Genomic DNA, 16,081 nt, shown 5'->3' on the forward strand with positions numbered 1-16,081 from the left:
GCTCGCTGCTCACACCTTCCTCTCAGAGGGCAAGCATTTCCCGCTGGTGTCTGTCTGTCAGGAAGTCGGAGACATTTTCTCTCTGTGCACGTCACCAATGAACACACTCTGTTGTCACAGTTCTATATGGGAATCCCCAGGGTTTACCCAAGCGTGCCTCCGTCTCTCATGTCAGTAATGTCAGCGGATGGAAGTGACAAACACAAGAACTTATTGCTCACTGTGTCTGCAACAGCTCTTTGAAACTGCAGTTCCTGCCAGCACCAGAACGCTCCCCACCAGCACAGTAATCTCAGTGTTAAATAGGAACAGACGTGCGCTTGCCAGTAATGCACGGCAGGGCTTTATAGCAGCAGGTTGTCCCCAACCATATTGTGTGTCGTGTTGGACAATTCAAAATATATCACCACCAGACAAAATGCTGGAGGAGCTCAGCAGGCCAGGCAGCATCTATGGAGTGGAATGAGCAGTCGACTCTTTGGGCTGAGACCCTTCATCAGGACTGGATAGGAAGGGGGAAGGAGTCAGAATGAGAGGTTGGAGGGAATGGAGGAGGTCAAGCTGACAGGTGGTAGGTGAGACCAGGTGAGGGGGAAGGTGAATGGGTGGGGGAGGGGAGTGAAGTAAGAAGCTGGGGGGTGATAGGTGGAAGAGGTAAAGGACTGAAGGAGAAGGAATCTGATAGGTAAGGAGAGTGGACTGTGGGAGAAAGGGAAGGAGGACGGAAACTAATGGGAGTAGATGGGCAAGTGAGGAGAAGGGAAGGGGGAAGAGGAGAGCCAGAATAGGGAATGGAAAATGACCATAAAGTCATAAGATGGAGGAGCAGGATTAGGCCATTTGGCCCATCATGTCTGCTCTGGCATTCCATCATGGCTAATTTATTATCCCTCTCAACCCCATTCTCCTGCCTTCTCCCCGTGATCTTTGACGCCCTTGCTAATCAAGAACACATCAACCTCCTCTTTAAATATAGCCAATAGCTTGGTATCCACCACCATCTGTGGCAATTAATTCAACAGATTCACCACCTGCTGGCAAAAGAAATCCCTGCTCATCTCTGTTCTAAAGGTTCATCCTTGTATTCTGAGGCTGTGCGCTCTGGTCCTAGACTTCCCCACTATAGGAAACATCTTCTCCACCTTCACTATATCTAGACCTTTCAATAAAGGAGGGATGGGGGGACCAGAGGGAAGTTACAGGCAGCTGAGAGCATAGTCCATTGTCCTCCCCTATTAGATTCCTTCTTCTTTAGCCCTTGATCAGCACGAATGAGTTGGGCTAAAGGGCCTGTTTTGCAATGATTGACTCTGTGGCTATTTGACTGTAGAAGATAGACAGGTACTGGTGGGCAGATGAAGAGATGTGGGAGGGGGAGCATGTAAACAGGTGTGGAAACTGGGTCTGAAAGACTTACGGTCAAGATGGCGCTTGTGTACAACGCTCCTTCGGTCGACATCTTCTGGATAGATCATGAAACCATATATTTCATTCTTTTATATCTTATACATTTATTTTTCATCTTGGATATGATTCTGGAACCGCTGGAGCCTGTGATTTGCAGTGTGGAGATTGTTTGGGTGTTTCAGTGCTCTGCAGTCTCTGAGGGGATTCTGGAAGGCAGAGGCAGTGTACAGGAACCTCGTGGCAAGAAGGTTGTGAGCTGATGTTCGACAATTAAAGATTCTGTTGCTAGCCGATTAAAGTGACGAGGGAAATTGAAATACCAGCTGCAAGCCTTTTTACCACTGGGTGGTCATTCTGCCACAGAGAGGGGAGACAGCCTTTTTATCACTGGTAAGATCGCTCTGCTATGGAGAGGGGAGACTGCCTTTTTATCACTGGTGAGATCGCTCGTTCTGCTACAGAAAGGGAGAATGATGCTCAGGTGTTCTGCGTTTCTGATGTGGACTTGGACTGTAGACTTGTTTTCCCATCTTGTGGTTCTTTTATATTCTGTGTTTTTAGCCCGATCTTTCTCAAATTTCTTTGTGCGGTGGAGGGGTATTTGGGGGTTGCTGTGCCTGTTCTGTTGTCATTCATTTGTTTGCGTGGGGAGGTGGGATTTGGGGGCTGATGATTGTGCTGCAGTTCTTTCCTTTCTTGGTTTCATGGCGATCTGGAGAAGAAGAATTTCAGAGTTGTATACTTTGATGTTACATGAACCTTTGAACCTTTGAGAAGGTTCTTCAAGCATCTGATTAACCATCATCAGTAACTAATTCCTGACAAAAAGCTTTTCCATCTTCTCAATTTAATTTAGCGATATAGCACGGAGAAGACCTGTCCGGTCCACTGAGCCGCATTGTCCAGTAACCCTTTGATTATAAATCACGGGATCATTTATAATGACCAATTAATCTACTAACCAGTACATCATTGTATTGTGGAGGGAAACTGGAGCACCCAGAGGGAACCACAGGGTCACGGGGTAAGCGTACAAACTCCTTACAGGCAGCGCTGGAAGTGACCTCCGGACTCTGATGCCCCAAACTTGGGAGACAGAGAAAGAAAGCTTTATTTGTCACATGTACATTGAATCATCAAAGCATACAGTGAAATGCATAGTTTGTGTCAAATCAAATCAGCGAGGATTGTGCTGGGCAGCCTACAAATGTCACTAGACTTCCAATACTAACATAGCATGGTCACAACTCACTAACCCTAACCTGTATATCTTTGTAAGGTGGAAGGGAACTGTAGCACCCAGAGGAAAGCCATGTGGTCACTGCTGGAATGTACAGACTCCTTACAGACGGCGATGGGAGTTGAAGCCCTATCCGTGTGCTGTTAAGCAGTGCGCTAATTGCGCCTGCAATTTTACAAGTTTGAAATTCAAAGCATTATGTTTTCGTCAGACTTATTCTTGCAATAGAAGTTTCTGATACATCAGCCTTCTTCATTGTAACATGAACTGATAGTTAGACAACAGCACGTGTATAATAGTGTCTCAATTGCGCATTCTGAAGCAGGTGTATAAAGCCAGCAGTGTAATTGAATTTTACCCACAGTTACTAATCCCAGACTGGAATGTCAGGTACATCTGGATGGAAAACATCTTCTTCCGTGAGCCGTGAGACTACTGAACAACATATGAAACACTAGTAGTGTTATTCTGTTTACTTTTCAACTTGTATCATAAATGCACCTTATTATTTATTAATTTATTTGTGTTAATATTACTTTAAATGTTCTATGTGAGTTATATGTACTGCATGGCAAGGTTGAGATACGCCTCTACCAAAGGAGGTGTAAGGTGCTCCTTCTCTCTGCTATCCAGCAGGTCACCCTCAGGCAGGGTGTAGTACCTGCTTTGCCCCCAAGCCCCAGGATCACATGTATTCAGGGGAGCAGGTGATGGATGGTCGTATGAGTAGCTAGTACACATCACAAGTCCTGGTTCTGCAACCACTGACAGTCTCAGGAGAGTATTGTTAATGGCTGGGGTCACCTGTCTTATAAGGACACTGCCCAGAAGAAGGCAATGGCAAACCATTTCTGCAGAAAAATTTACCAAGGACAACCATTTTCAAAGACCGTGATTGCCCACGTCATACAACATGGCACATAAAGATGATGATGTGTACCGTGGTCCACAAGAACATTGTTTCGTTTGGCAGTATACATGTGTGTGGTATATAACAATAAACTGAACTTGAACTTGAACTTACATTGCACTGTGTTACTGCAGCAAAACAACAAATTTACCAACACTTGTCAGTGATAATCAACTTGATTCTGATAGTGGATGTAAAAATGGCCTATTCTGTGCTGTATCTCAATAAATAAATAAATAGCCACCAGTATTATACAATAGCAATAAGCTTGTATGTGAGCTAGATTAGTATTATTAAGCTATTGGGTTTTGCCATGTGTCCTTATTGTTTGTGAATAAAAGCTTTACGTGAAATGGTTACTGGCAGAGAGGAAGGCAAAATTAAGAGTGTGGTAAAACACAGGATTGTCTAAGCAGATGTGTATTAAATATCACGTCCTAAATGATAGCACATGTCATTAACACTCCCTCACCTCGACACTGAACTGTTCCACAACCCATGGACTCACTATCAAGGATATACTGTATATAGAGTTAGTTCCCCCATCTCAGGCTGATCAACATCTCCACCCACTAATGCTGAGTTCCTCCAGCATTTTATTTCCAGCATCTGCAGATTTTCTCGTGTCAGTGGATTGTAAAATCTTTTTTGCTGGAATTGTTAGTTGACATTTAAATATCCAAAATTCAGCATAAGGTTATAAAAAATATAATTCACAATCATCTGCTACAAAGTTCAAAAATCATCCCTAAGAAAGAAATATTACCCAATTACTTCCTTGCAATGCTGGTTTACGTGTTTTCTTTCTGTGGATGTCACTGGCTGACGTTGGTAGTTATATTCTAGGTCAAAGTGACCCTAAGCTGAGGAGATTTGCCAGTCCGGAAGCTCATTTGAGGTCCAGAGTGGTGTACAGGCCAGGCCTAGTAACAATGGGATGTTTCCTACCCAGTGGGATACCCAATGGGATGACTGAACATTTCAGTAATGGCATTTAGTATCAGATGTATTATCACTGACATATGACATGAAATTTGTTGTTTTGTGGCAGCAGTACAGTGCAAAGACAGAAATATATAAATCATTAAAAAATACTATAAGACAAAACAGAATACTGAGATTGTGTTCATGTACAATACACACAAACCGCTGGAGGAACTCCACATCTACGGAGGGAAATGGACAGTTGATGTTTCAGTCTGAGACTGTTCTTCAAGATAGGTTGACTGTTCTTCCCTGCACAGAAGCTGCCTGACCTGCTAAGTTCCTCCAGTATATTGTGTATGTTGCTCGAAATTTCCAGCATCGGCAGAATCTCTTGTATCTCTGTTCTTGTTCATGCAGTCACGGTCCATTCAGAAATCTGAAAGCAGAGAGGAAGAAACTGTCAGTGTGGGTTTTTGTGCTCTTGTACCTCCTCTGTGATGTTAGTAATGAGAAGAGGACATGTCCCAGATATTTAGCAATGGATGTCGCCTTCTTGAGTCACCACTTCTTCAATATGCCCTCGATGTTGTGGAGGTTTATGCCCATGATGCACCTGAGATTTGATCAGCTGGGTTGGTGTTCCTTGAAGCGGAGAAGGTTGGGATAGGATCTGATAGGGCATAAAAATGATGAGAGGCACAGATAGATAGGGTGGATAGTAGGAAACATATCCCCATATTAGAAGTGTTTAAAACTAGAAAGCATAGATTTAGTGTAAAAGTTAAGGGTTTAGAGAGGATCTGAGGAAGAACATTTAGATAGATAGATAGATACTTTATTCATCCCCATGGGGAAATACAACATTTTTTCCAATGTCCCATACACTTGTTGTAGCAAAACTAATTACATACAATACTTAACTCAGTAAAAATATGATATGCATCTAAATCACTCTCTCAAAAAGCATTAATAATAGCTTTTAAAAAGTTCTTAAGTAGTTTACTTAAATACATTAAATACAATCAACCCCGGCACTTTAACATATCTTACTCCTGGCGGTTGCATTGTAAAGCCTAATGGCATTGGGGAGTATTGACCTCTTCATCCTGTCTGAGGAGCATTGCATCGATAGCAACCTGTCGCTGAAACTGCTTCTCTGTCTCTGGATGGTGCTATGTAGAGGATGTTCAGGGTTTTCCATAATTGACCGTAGCCTACTCAGCGCCCTTCGCTCAGCTACCGATGTTATACTCTCCAGTACTTTGCCCACGACAGAGCCCGCCTTCCTTACCAGCTTATTAAGACGTGAGGCGTCCCTCTTCTTAATGCTGCCTCCCCAACACGCCACCACAAAGAAGAGGGCGCTCTCCACAACTGACCTATAGAACATCTTCAGCATCTCACTGCAGACATTGAATGACGCCAACCTTCTAAGGAAGTACAGTCGACTCTGTGCCTTCCTGCACAAGGCATCTGTGTTGGCAGTCCAGTCTTCACCCAGAGGGTGATTAGAATCTAGAACACTCTGCCTGAGGGGCTGCTGGGATGTTGGAAGTTCAAGAGTTATCAATATAGAAATAAGATTGATGACAGGATTATGAGCAAACACTGGTGAATGGGATTAGTATAGATTAATACTTGAAAATCAGCATGGATTTTTTGGGCCAACTGGCTTATTTCTGTACTGTAGGTCACTCTTTTTCTATGACTCAAATATGTCAGCCATTTTTGACAATCCAATATTGTTAGTCCAGTATTGACAATCCAGTATTGCTAGAGTTACCTTTAGTGAAATCAATAAATTTCATCTAATTGTATGATGATATAGATATATTATCATATACAGTATATAGACAGATAATTAAAGATATATAGTATTTAGGTAAGTTACATTATGTGTGTGTGCATCAGTCACGATAGTTCCAGGTGAAGACTCAGGAATACCGTCGTACTCAGATGCAGAATGTTTCCGTGGCAATTTTATTTTACCCATCAGGGTTGTTAGCCCTGAGCTCAAGCCCTGAACTTGGGGGACTGGTGGACCACTCTTAGTCTGATCTCTACCCTTTGACCTGTTTGGCATGGGTGACCCTGCCAAGAGCCAATTCATAAAGCCCCGACTCCAGCCAACATAGCTCTCCAGTCATTGAGGCATGCAAACCTCCACACCACGACAAGGTTGTGTCCTCTTAATTTATTCTTCATCAAATGTAGAGGCAATCGGAATTCCAGAGGTTGAAGCCTGATGGCAGAAACTGGAGACTGGAGATCCAGACATCTGTCTTGAAGTTGGAGGCCTTTCCATGTGTATGGGTGGGAGGGAGGAATGGAGGTTATTTTGCTGGCGCTGTTTTGTTGCATAGACCAAAAGACGTAGGAGCAGAATCAGGCCATTTGGCCCATCGCATTTGCTCCGCAATTTCATCATGGCTGATCCAGTCTCCTGCCTTCTCCCTGTATCCCTTCAAGCCCTGACCAATCAAGGATCTACCAACCTCTTCCTTAAATATACATAAAGACTTGGACTTCACACCTGCCTGTGGCAAAGAAGTCCACTGATTCACCACTCTCTGGCTAAAGAAATTCCTCCTCATCTCCATTCTAAAGCCCACTATTCTGAGGCTGTATCCTCTAGTCTTAGGCTCTCCAACCATAGGAAACGTGCTCTCCACATCCACTCTATCAAGGCTTTTCACCATTTGATAAGTTTAAGTGAAAAGTCTCCCCTCATTCTTCTGAACTCTAGTGAATACAGGCCTGGAGCCATCACAGGCTATCCACGTCAACTCTATCTATCCCCCTCATAATTTTAAATACCTTTATCAAGTCCCCCCCCCCCCCAACCTTCTATGCTCCAAAGAATAAAGACCTAACTTGTTCAACCTTTCTCTGTAACTTAGGTGCTGAAACCCAGGTAACATTCTAGTAAATCTCCTCTACTCTCTCTATTTTATATATATATATATATGTATAATACTGAGAACATGACTTGTAGAGTCATTGAAGGTTGTGGAATCAGTTCAGTGTTGAGGTAAGTGCAGTTATCCACACTGGTTCAGGAGCCTGATGACTGTAGAGTAATAACCGTTCCTGAACCTGGTGGTGTGGAATCTGGGGCTCCTGTACCTCCTGCCCAATGGTAGTAACAAGAATAGAGCATAGCCTGGATACTGGTCATCGTTGATGATGGAAGTTGCTTTAACAACAGTTCTTTATTTATTTGTTGTATTTTATAGTAATTTTTAATGTATTGCACCATACTGCTGCTGCAAAACAACAAATTTCATGGCGTATGTCAGTCTTCTGACTTGGAGAGGGAGGGTGACTCTGTAGTGGAATTCGAGAAGGTCCTTGCCCCTTTAACGTTTAAGTGGCAGGTTGGAGCAGCCCTTTGTGAAGTGTGCTACATGTTGCCCTGACGTGAGGCTTGTTCAAAGCAGACAAAGGCATCTCTGTCTGTTTTGTTCTCTTTTTGTGTTCGCCGGGAAAGCTGCCAGGATGGCTGACAGTTACTCAACCACAGCTCCGGTTACAAAAGGCAGAGAGAAAGGGCTCTAAGAAAACACATGGGCAACTTCTCCCCAACCTCAGACTGTTATTAAATTAATTATTGTACAAACATCTCTCCCACTTAATTCCATTTGCCCAGCACTTCAATCTTCAAATTAGTTTGGCAATTTACAACATTCCTGATGCTTTACGTTCAATGGGTACATTTTAAATCGATGACATTGTGCAGGAGGCTCTGGGGAAAGACTTCACGCTGACTCTTAATGTGCTGGTTGGTTTTATTGTATTCAAATATAGTTTTCATTCTGTAACTTCCCTATCTTTGGTCCCCAAGATTGTTCCACGGTAAGCTTTGAGAATAACACCACACCTTCAGTCTTGGCACATCACAGCCTTCATGATTCAACACTGAATTCAGAATTACATTTTTCCATAGTTCCATTGTAAGCTTTGAGAATAGCACCTCAGCTTCAGACTTGGCACATCATAGTTACAAAGTAAATTTATTATCAAAGTACATGCATGCCACCACATACAACCCTGAGATTCATGTTCTTGTGTGCACATAACAAACACAGACAAAACAACCTGTGTACAAATGACAACAAATTGTGCAAATCCAAAAAAGAGAAAACAAATAAATGAACAATAAATAGCAAGTACATGAGATCTAGAGTCCTTAAAAGTGAGTCCATAGGTTGTGCGAAGATTGTGGAATCAGTTCAGTGCTGGGGTGAGTGAAGTTATCCCTTCTGGTGCAAGAACCTGATGGTTGGGGGGTAATAACTCTCCCTGAACCTGGGTGTGGGTCCTGAGGTTCCTTTACTTCCTGCCTGACGGCAGCAGTGAGAAGAAGACATTGCCTAGGTTGTACGTCCTGTAAGTCCTTCCCGACGCTGTAGCGAGAAGGCATGGCCTGGATGGTAGGGGTAACTGATGATGGATGCTGCTTTCCTGATATACTGCTCTTTGTAGATGTGACCAGTGGTAGGGATGGCTTTTCCTGTGATGGACTGGGCGTATTCACTGCTCAACACTGAATTCAGCAATGAAATAGAAATACTTCAGAAATACTTTATTGTCACCGAACAATTGATACTAGAGCATACAATCATCACAGTGATATTTGTTTCTGCGCTTCATGCTCCCTGAAGTACAAATCAAAGTAAATGTAATAAAAATTTAAATTATAAATCATAATTAGAAAATAGAAAAGGGAAAGTAAGGTAGTGCAAGTCAGGTCCAGATATTTGGAAGGTACGGCCCAGATCCGGGTCAGGATCCGTTCAGCAGTCTTATCACAGTTGGAAAGAAGCTGTTCCCAAATCTGACCGTACGTATCATCATGCTCCTGAACCTTCTCCCGGAGGGAAGTGGGACAAAAAGTGTGTTGGCTGGGTGGGACTTATCCTTGATTATCCTGGCAGCACTGTTCTGACAGCGTGTGGTGTAAAGTGAGTCCAAGGATGGAAGATTGGTTTGTGTGATGTGCTGGGCTAGGTTCACGATCTTCTGCAGCTTCTTCCGGTCTTGGATAGGACAACTTCCATACCAGGTTGTGATGCACCCTGCTGCACCTATAAAAATTACTGAGGGTTTTAGGGGACAGGCCAAATTTCTTCAGCTTTCTCAGGAAGTAAAGGCGCTGGTGGGCCTTCTTGGCAGTGGACTCTGCTTGGTTAGACCAAGTCAGATCATTTGTGATATTCACCCCGAGGAACTTAAAGCTTTTGACCTGTTCCACCTGCGCACCACCAATGTAGATGGGGTCATGCGGTCCGCTACTCCTTCTAAAGTCAACAACTAATTCCTTCGTCTTGCTGACGTTGAGGGATAGGTTATTGTTTTCGCACCATGCCACCAGGTTCTTAATTTCCTCTCTGTACTCAGACTCATCATTACCCAAGATACGGCCTACAATTGTGGTGTCATCAGCAAACTTATATATTGAGTTCGATGGAAACTTGGCTACACAATCATGGGTGTACAGTGAGTACAGCAGGGGGCTAAGTACACAGCCTCGTGGGGCACCAGTGCTCAGAGTGATTGTAGAGGAGAACTTGTCCCCTATCTTTACAGCCTGGGTCCTGTCTGTGAGGAAGTTGAAGATCCAGCTGCAGATCTGAGTGCTAAGACCCAGGTTCTGGAGCTTAGGAATCAGTTTATTTGGAATAATGGTATTAAAGGCAGAGCTGTAGTTGATGAAAAGGAGCCTTACATATGCCTCTTTATTCTCCAGGTGTTCTAAGGAGGAATGTGGCGCCAGAGAGATGGCATCTGCCATTGACCTGTTGCTCCGGTAGGCGAATTGCAAAGAGTCGAGGTTGACTGGTAGGTTATGGTTGACGTGTGCCATAACCAATCGCTTGAAGCACTTCATAGCAATTGATGTCAGAGCCACAGGTCGATAGTCATTCAGGCATGTCACCTTGCTTTTCTTTGGCATCGGGATTATCGTTGCCTTCTTAAAACATGAGGGGATCTTAGACTGAAGCAAGGAGCGGTTGAAGATGTCAGCAAACACTCCAGCTAGCTCGCTTGCACAGGCCCGGAGAACCCGTCCCGGGACGCCACCTGGCCCCGTCGCCTTCCTTGGATTTATCTTCAGGAAGGCTCTTCTAACGTCTTCCTTGGTGACGATGAATCTCGATGCCACCAGGTCCGGTTCATCTGGAGGGGGTGGGACGCTCCTCTTCTGTTCGAATCTTGCGTAGAATACGTTAAGTTCGTCAGGAAGAGGAGCGCTACAGTTATTGATATTCCCAGCCTTTTCTTTGCACCCAGTGATCTCATTTAGACCCTGCCATAGTCTACTGGCATCCCTCTGGTTAGCCTGGGCTTCCAACTTGGCTTGATATTGCCTCTTGGCGCCCTTAATGGCTTTCCGGAGTTCACGCCTGGATTCCATGTAGCGACTGGTATCAATGTCAAGTAATGACGACCTTTCTGAGTTAATTCTCCTCCAGATTTTCTATGACCTTCGTCTTTTACTTTGCACTAGAATGACTTTATTATGATTTATATTTTTCCCTCTTTCCCTCTATCACACATTCATTCAGTGGCCACTTTATTAGGTACACCTGTACACCTGCAAGTTAATGCTGATATCTATTCAGCCAATCATGTAGCTGGTGTGTATTTAACATTTCAGTAATATCTGAGTAATACTGCAAGTAAATTATTTGATTGGTTACATAATTTGATTGGCTACCATGATTGGTTACATTGGTCTTTGTTGTTTTCATAAATGCATTGCAGGTTATATGTAAACATACATAAATGACATACATAATTACACAGCTGCAGTGTAAAAAATTGCAGGACTTGTTCCTCAGAAGAGTTAAGAAATGTAGAAAACAGGCAAATTCACAGGCTCGTAAACAGTGAGTACCAGGTTATAATAATCATTAAAAGAAGCAGAAACGTCTGGCAACAGTGGAAAGATAGATGTATTGGATTACACAAAAGATAACTGGCTGCTATATATGGAATGAATTGAGCTATATTTTGAAGTCCTGGAAAGGGGTCTCAGTCTGAAATGTTGACTGTTTATTAATTTTCATAGATTCTGCCTGACCTGCCTACTTTGTCCAGCATTTTGTTTGTCTTGCTTGAGACAACAACAACTTGATTAGAGATCCATTCACCATTTGTATGCCATGCTCCCTGCAATAGAATCAACTGAAAGCGAATTAAGAAAGATACTGGATGATGCCACAGCAGTGGTTGAGGATGATATTAGAACATTCAAAAATATCAAGGCTAAAATAGTATTAAATGAAAATGCCACACTCATGTTTTACAAAACCCATCCAGTTCCTTACACCATCTGTGATAGGGTGGCCAGTGATCTAGATCACACGGAGGCTGAAGAAATTCTTTCCAAGTTTGAGTGGAGCCCTTGCGCAATGGCAGAGGTCACAGTCACCAAGAAGAATGGGTCTGTCAGGATCTGTGGTGATTTAAATGTCAACCCAGTACTGAAGGTAGAGCAATACCTTTTGCCTAGGATAGAAGATATCTTTGCAAATCTTTCTGGAGGGAAATGCTTCAAGTATAGTGGACAGCTGAGGCCTATCTACAGATGGAAATGGAAGAAGAGTCCAAAGTGTTTCCATCATAAACACTCACAGAGGGCTCTATCGCTATACAGTAATAGGCTTATTTTTAGAGTAGCATCTGCACCTGCACTCTGGCAAGGTGCTACAAGGCTGCCCAGGCACTCAGTGTTACCTGGAAGTCATGGCGCCAGCGAACAATGATTCCTCGGTCAGGCACATCTTCCAGATAGCCAATCTCTTCAATTATTTCTCTTTTCCATGCCTTCTGCTTGTTCTTTTTGTCTTGTTTGTGTTCTGGAAACTGTTGGAACCTCTGACATGCAGTTTGCAACTCAACAAGTGATCTAGCACTTTGCTGTGTCTGGAGAGCTCCCTCGTGGAGAAGATCAGAGACGGCAACCCAAAGCGGACCGAGATCACAAGCTGACTCATGGAAAAGACCAGAGATGGGGCATGGAGCCATAAACGACTCCAACTGGAAGTGGTGAGGAAGACTGCAGAGGGAATCAGTGATCAAATGATCACTCCCAACGGGGCAACGATGATCAGCAGCCGGGTTGGTGCTGTTTGGACCTGGCGCGGTGGTCACTCTTCACGGAAGGACTGAGTCATGTTGCCACTCTCCTCGTATGCTGATGGAAAGATGTGTATAATATATGATTATTAGAATATGTTTTATATTTGTCTCTTTCAGTTTTTCAGTGTTTTCTTTCTTGTGGCTGATTGGCAAGTGGGAGATTTGTTCATTTTTGTGGGGGGGGTGGATGGTTGGGGGTTGTGCTATTGTCACTGTACTTTTTTTGCAGGTGAGAGGGCTGGGGATCGTTATCATCACTTTTTTCTTCGGGGAGGCGTTGGGGATTTGTTACTATTGCTGCTGGGGTTTTTTCTGCGGGGAGGCAGCGGGGTTTTTGGGGTTTGTGGGTTTTGTTTCTTCTTTTTCATGCTGGGGGGGTTGATGTCTTTCATCAGCTCCCATGGTCTTTCTGTATTTAATGGCTATCTGGAGAAGAGGAATATCAGAGCTGTGTTATCTTTCTATCAGCATACTTTGACAATAAAATGAACCTTTGAACCTTTCATAAAGGTGACAAGGAATATCTCCAAAACCTTAAGGCTGTGTTAAAAAGATTAGAAGATTGTAGGCTCAGAGCATGACACAACAAGTGTAAATTCTTTAAACCAAGTATCACTTAAGGCTGATTTATACTTCTGCGTAGGCTCTACTCTGTAGTCCACGCTGTTGTGAGCATTTATACCTGTGCATTGGTGTGTCTGCGTTGCTCTGCAATTCACCGCCAAAACACTAGTTCGCGGTGGGGTTTCTATGCCACTGTGTTGAGTTTCTTCGTGTACTTCAAACAATGGCAACTGAAACTGAGCGCATCATGTTGGAGTAGAAGCTAATAAATGTTGAACAAGAGTTACTTTTATTGAAATTACTGCAACGCAGAGAAGAGAGAAGACGTTGGAGGAGATGGTGTGTACGACCATTGAACAGATTGAGGCAGAAGGAGGGTGAATTTTCATTGCTTGTCTGGCCACTGAGAGACATGGACGAGGAAATGCATTTCAAATATTTTTGGATGTTGGCAGGTAGATATGACAACTCACATTCTTCTTCTGTCTTCTCTCTCAATTCGAGAATGGTGGAGAAGAAGAAGCAATCGTAAATGAGTAGGGGAAAATGCGATGCTACCAAGTGGACCAGTCACAGTTGTTGCAGTCTGTGTCGCCGCAACACGTAGTTACATTTTTGGGGATGTGTGCGTCAGGCTACGGCATAGGGTAAGTGGCTACGCCATACCTACGGCGTAGATTTGACGCAGAAGTATAAATTGGCCTTCAATGTGGTCGCACCATTGATGCACAAGGATTACAGAGGTGTGCTGAGAAAATCCAAGCAGTGGAAGATGCCTCAAGGCCAAAGGCTGTGTCACAGTTGCGGTCCCTTTCAGGGTTTGGCAATTACCATAACAGGTTCCTGCCGAATCTGCCTACTGTGCTCCACCCCCTGAACTCATTACTAAGGATCAAGAAGAAATGGCAATGGACAAAGCAGGGTGAGGTGGCTTTCCAAAAGACAAAGGAAATGGTGATGTCAGACTCTGTACTCATACATTATGATCCACATCATCCAGTGAAGCTTGCCTGTGATACCTCACCTTATGGTACAGGTGCAGTGGGAGAAAACCAGAGCACCCAGAGGAAACCCACACATTCCACAGGGGGACGTACAGAGGCTCCTTTCAGAACAGTGCTGGAATTGAACGCTGAATTCCGGAATGCCCTGAGCTGTAATACCATCATGCTAACCACTACACTACGCCTATCTGTACAGACCATCTGTAGAATTTGTAATTTTGTGATTCATGTATGTGAAGTATACAGACCCACGCAGAACAGATAGAGGGAGCAGACTGAACAGAATGAGCCAGGTTTAACAGATGTCCATCTTGTTGAAGACTCACTGTCATTCCTGCTGCCATGTACATGGAGAACAAGCATCCACCCACGTATTACAAATTGGCGGTGAGGCTAAGAAAAGTTACTTAGATTGAAGCTAAGGAGTTCCTATTGCTCATCCATAAATGTATGTCTGTGTGTGTTAGGCACATGTATATTGCAAGGGTGCTTAAAACTTCTGCACAGAACTGTATTTGTCAAAGTGGAGTAGAGAGTGGGTTTGTAAGTCTGGCAAGAGCAAAGGATGTTGGGAATGGTGAGGTTGGAGTGCCTCGGGAGGGGTGTGGGACAGGGGGCAGAGAAGGAGTGCCAGTGGCAGGGGGTGGGAGTGGTGGCACGGGTACAGTCACACCCAGCCTTGAGACACCAGGCAAAGTTATTTGATTCCAAACAGTTAGTATATTGATCATTACAGAATGTCTCTCTGGTGCTTCCTGCTTCTCCCTTCTCTCTTCCCCTTTTCCAAACCATGATTCCCCTCTCCCTGCCCCCTCAGTCCTCAACAGAGACCCATATCAGAATCAGGTTTATCATCACCCACATATGTCATGAAATTTGATTTCAGTAGTACAGTGTAATACATAAAACAACTACAGTACTGTGCAGAAGTCTTATGCACCCTGGCTATTTGTGTGCAAGACCTTTGCACAGTCGTGTAAATGCATGAGTGCATTTAGCACACGTGTGTATTCCAGTGTTTATTCAGTTTCAGATTTATTTATCACAAGCACATCAGTGAAATATTTGGTTTGTGGCAATAGCTAACACAGCCAAGGAGGTGCTGGGGGCAGCCCACAAGTGTCACCACACATTCTGGCGCTAACGTATATTGTGCCCATAATGTTCAGCGCATCACGCATCACTGCAGAACGCAGGCAGCAGCAGTACAACAACAGAACTAAACAAGACAACAGCAAAGCAAGCCCCTTTCCCTCACACACACTAGCCTCTAGATCTTGGCCCTGGATTTGCAAACTGACAGGCATTAGGTCTTCTACCATCTGTCTCTGTCCCGGGCTCGCCCTCCACCTCCGGACTCACCGACTTCAGACTATCACCATTCACACTCTCTTCCTTCGGACTTGCTGAGCTCTGGACTTGGGCCTTCGGCTTTGCTCTACTGACTTTGCCAACCTCTGGGTATCGACCCCAGGTTTATGTGCACGTATGAGACGGAGAATTTTGTGTGCTCTGCTGAATGCCTTCGGTTTTGGTGGGAATGGCATCAGGAAATGGAGAGATTAAACTGACTGTTCAGATTCAGGCTGTGACAGCTGAAACCTTGGCATATATTGCTGGCTGTGTGAGCATTGCAAGTCACATGGGGAACATATGGAAATCGTTTCTATAGCAAATAATGTTGTGGAAGCTGAGGGCAGTAATGAAAATGCACCCACACCAAATAATGCTGTACAGAAATGCAAGAAAGCCTTTCAGTTAGCTGAAATTAGCTGAGAAACATAGTTCAAAGGTTCATTTTAATATCAGAGTATGTATACAGTATACAACCTGAAATTCTTACTCTTCACAGATATCCACAAAACAAATGAATGGTAGAAA

General features: G+C 43.8%; 1 long non-coding RNA gene across 2 annotated transcripts; it reads right to left on the minus strand.

Moving 5' to 3' along the window:
• Positions 1-508: 508 nt before the first annotated feature.
• Positions 509-15,715, minus strand: LOC140718579 (uncharacterized). Of its 2 annotated transcripts, none has more exons than XR_012096739.1 (3): positions 15,563-15,715; positions 4,705-4,920; positions 509-2,119 (listed from the first exon to the last, which is right to left on the minus strand). It is a non-coding gene; the product is annotated as an uncharacterized lncRNA (long non-coding RNA). The 2 variants fall into 2 exon arrangements; XR_012096738.1 differs by having other exon boundaries at positions 4,701-4,920.
• Between the last annotated feature and the right edge of the window lie 366 nt (positions 15,716-16,081).

This window comes from Hemitrygon akajei, chromosome 29, assembly GCF_048418815.1.
Source record: "Hemitrygon akajei chromosome 29, sHemAka1.3, whole genome shotgun sequence".
Classification (NCBI taxonomy): domain Eukaryota; kingdom Metazoa; phylum Chordata; class Chondrichthyes; order Myliobatiformes; family Dasyatidae; genus Hemitrygon; species Hemitrygon akajei.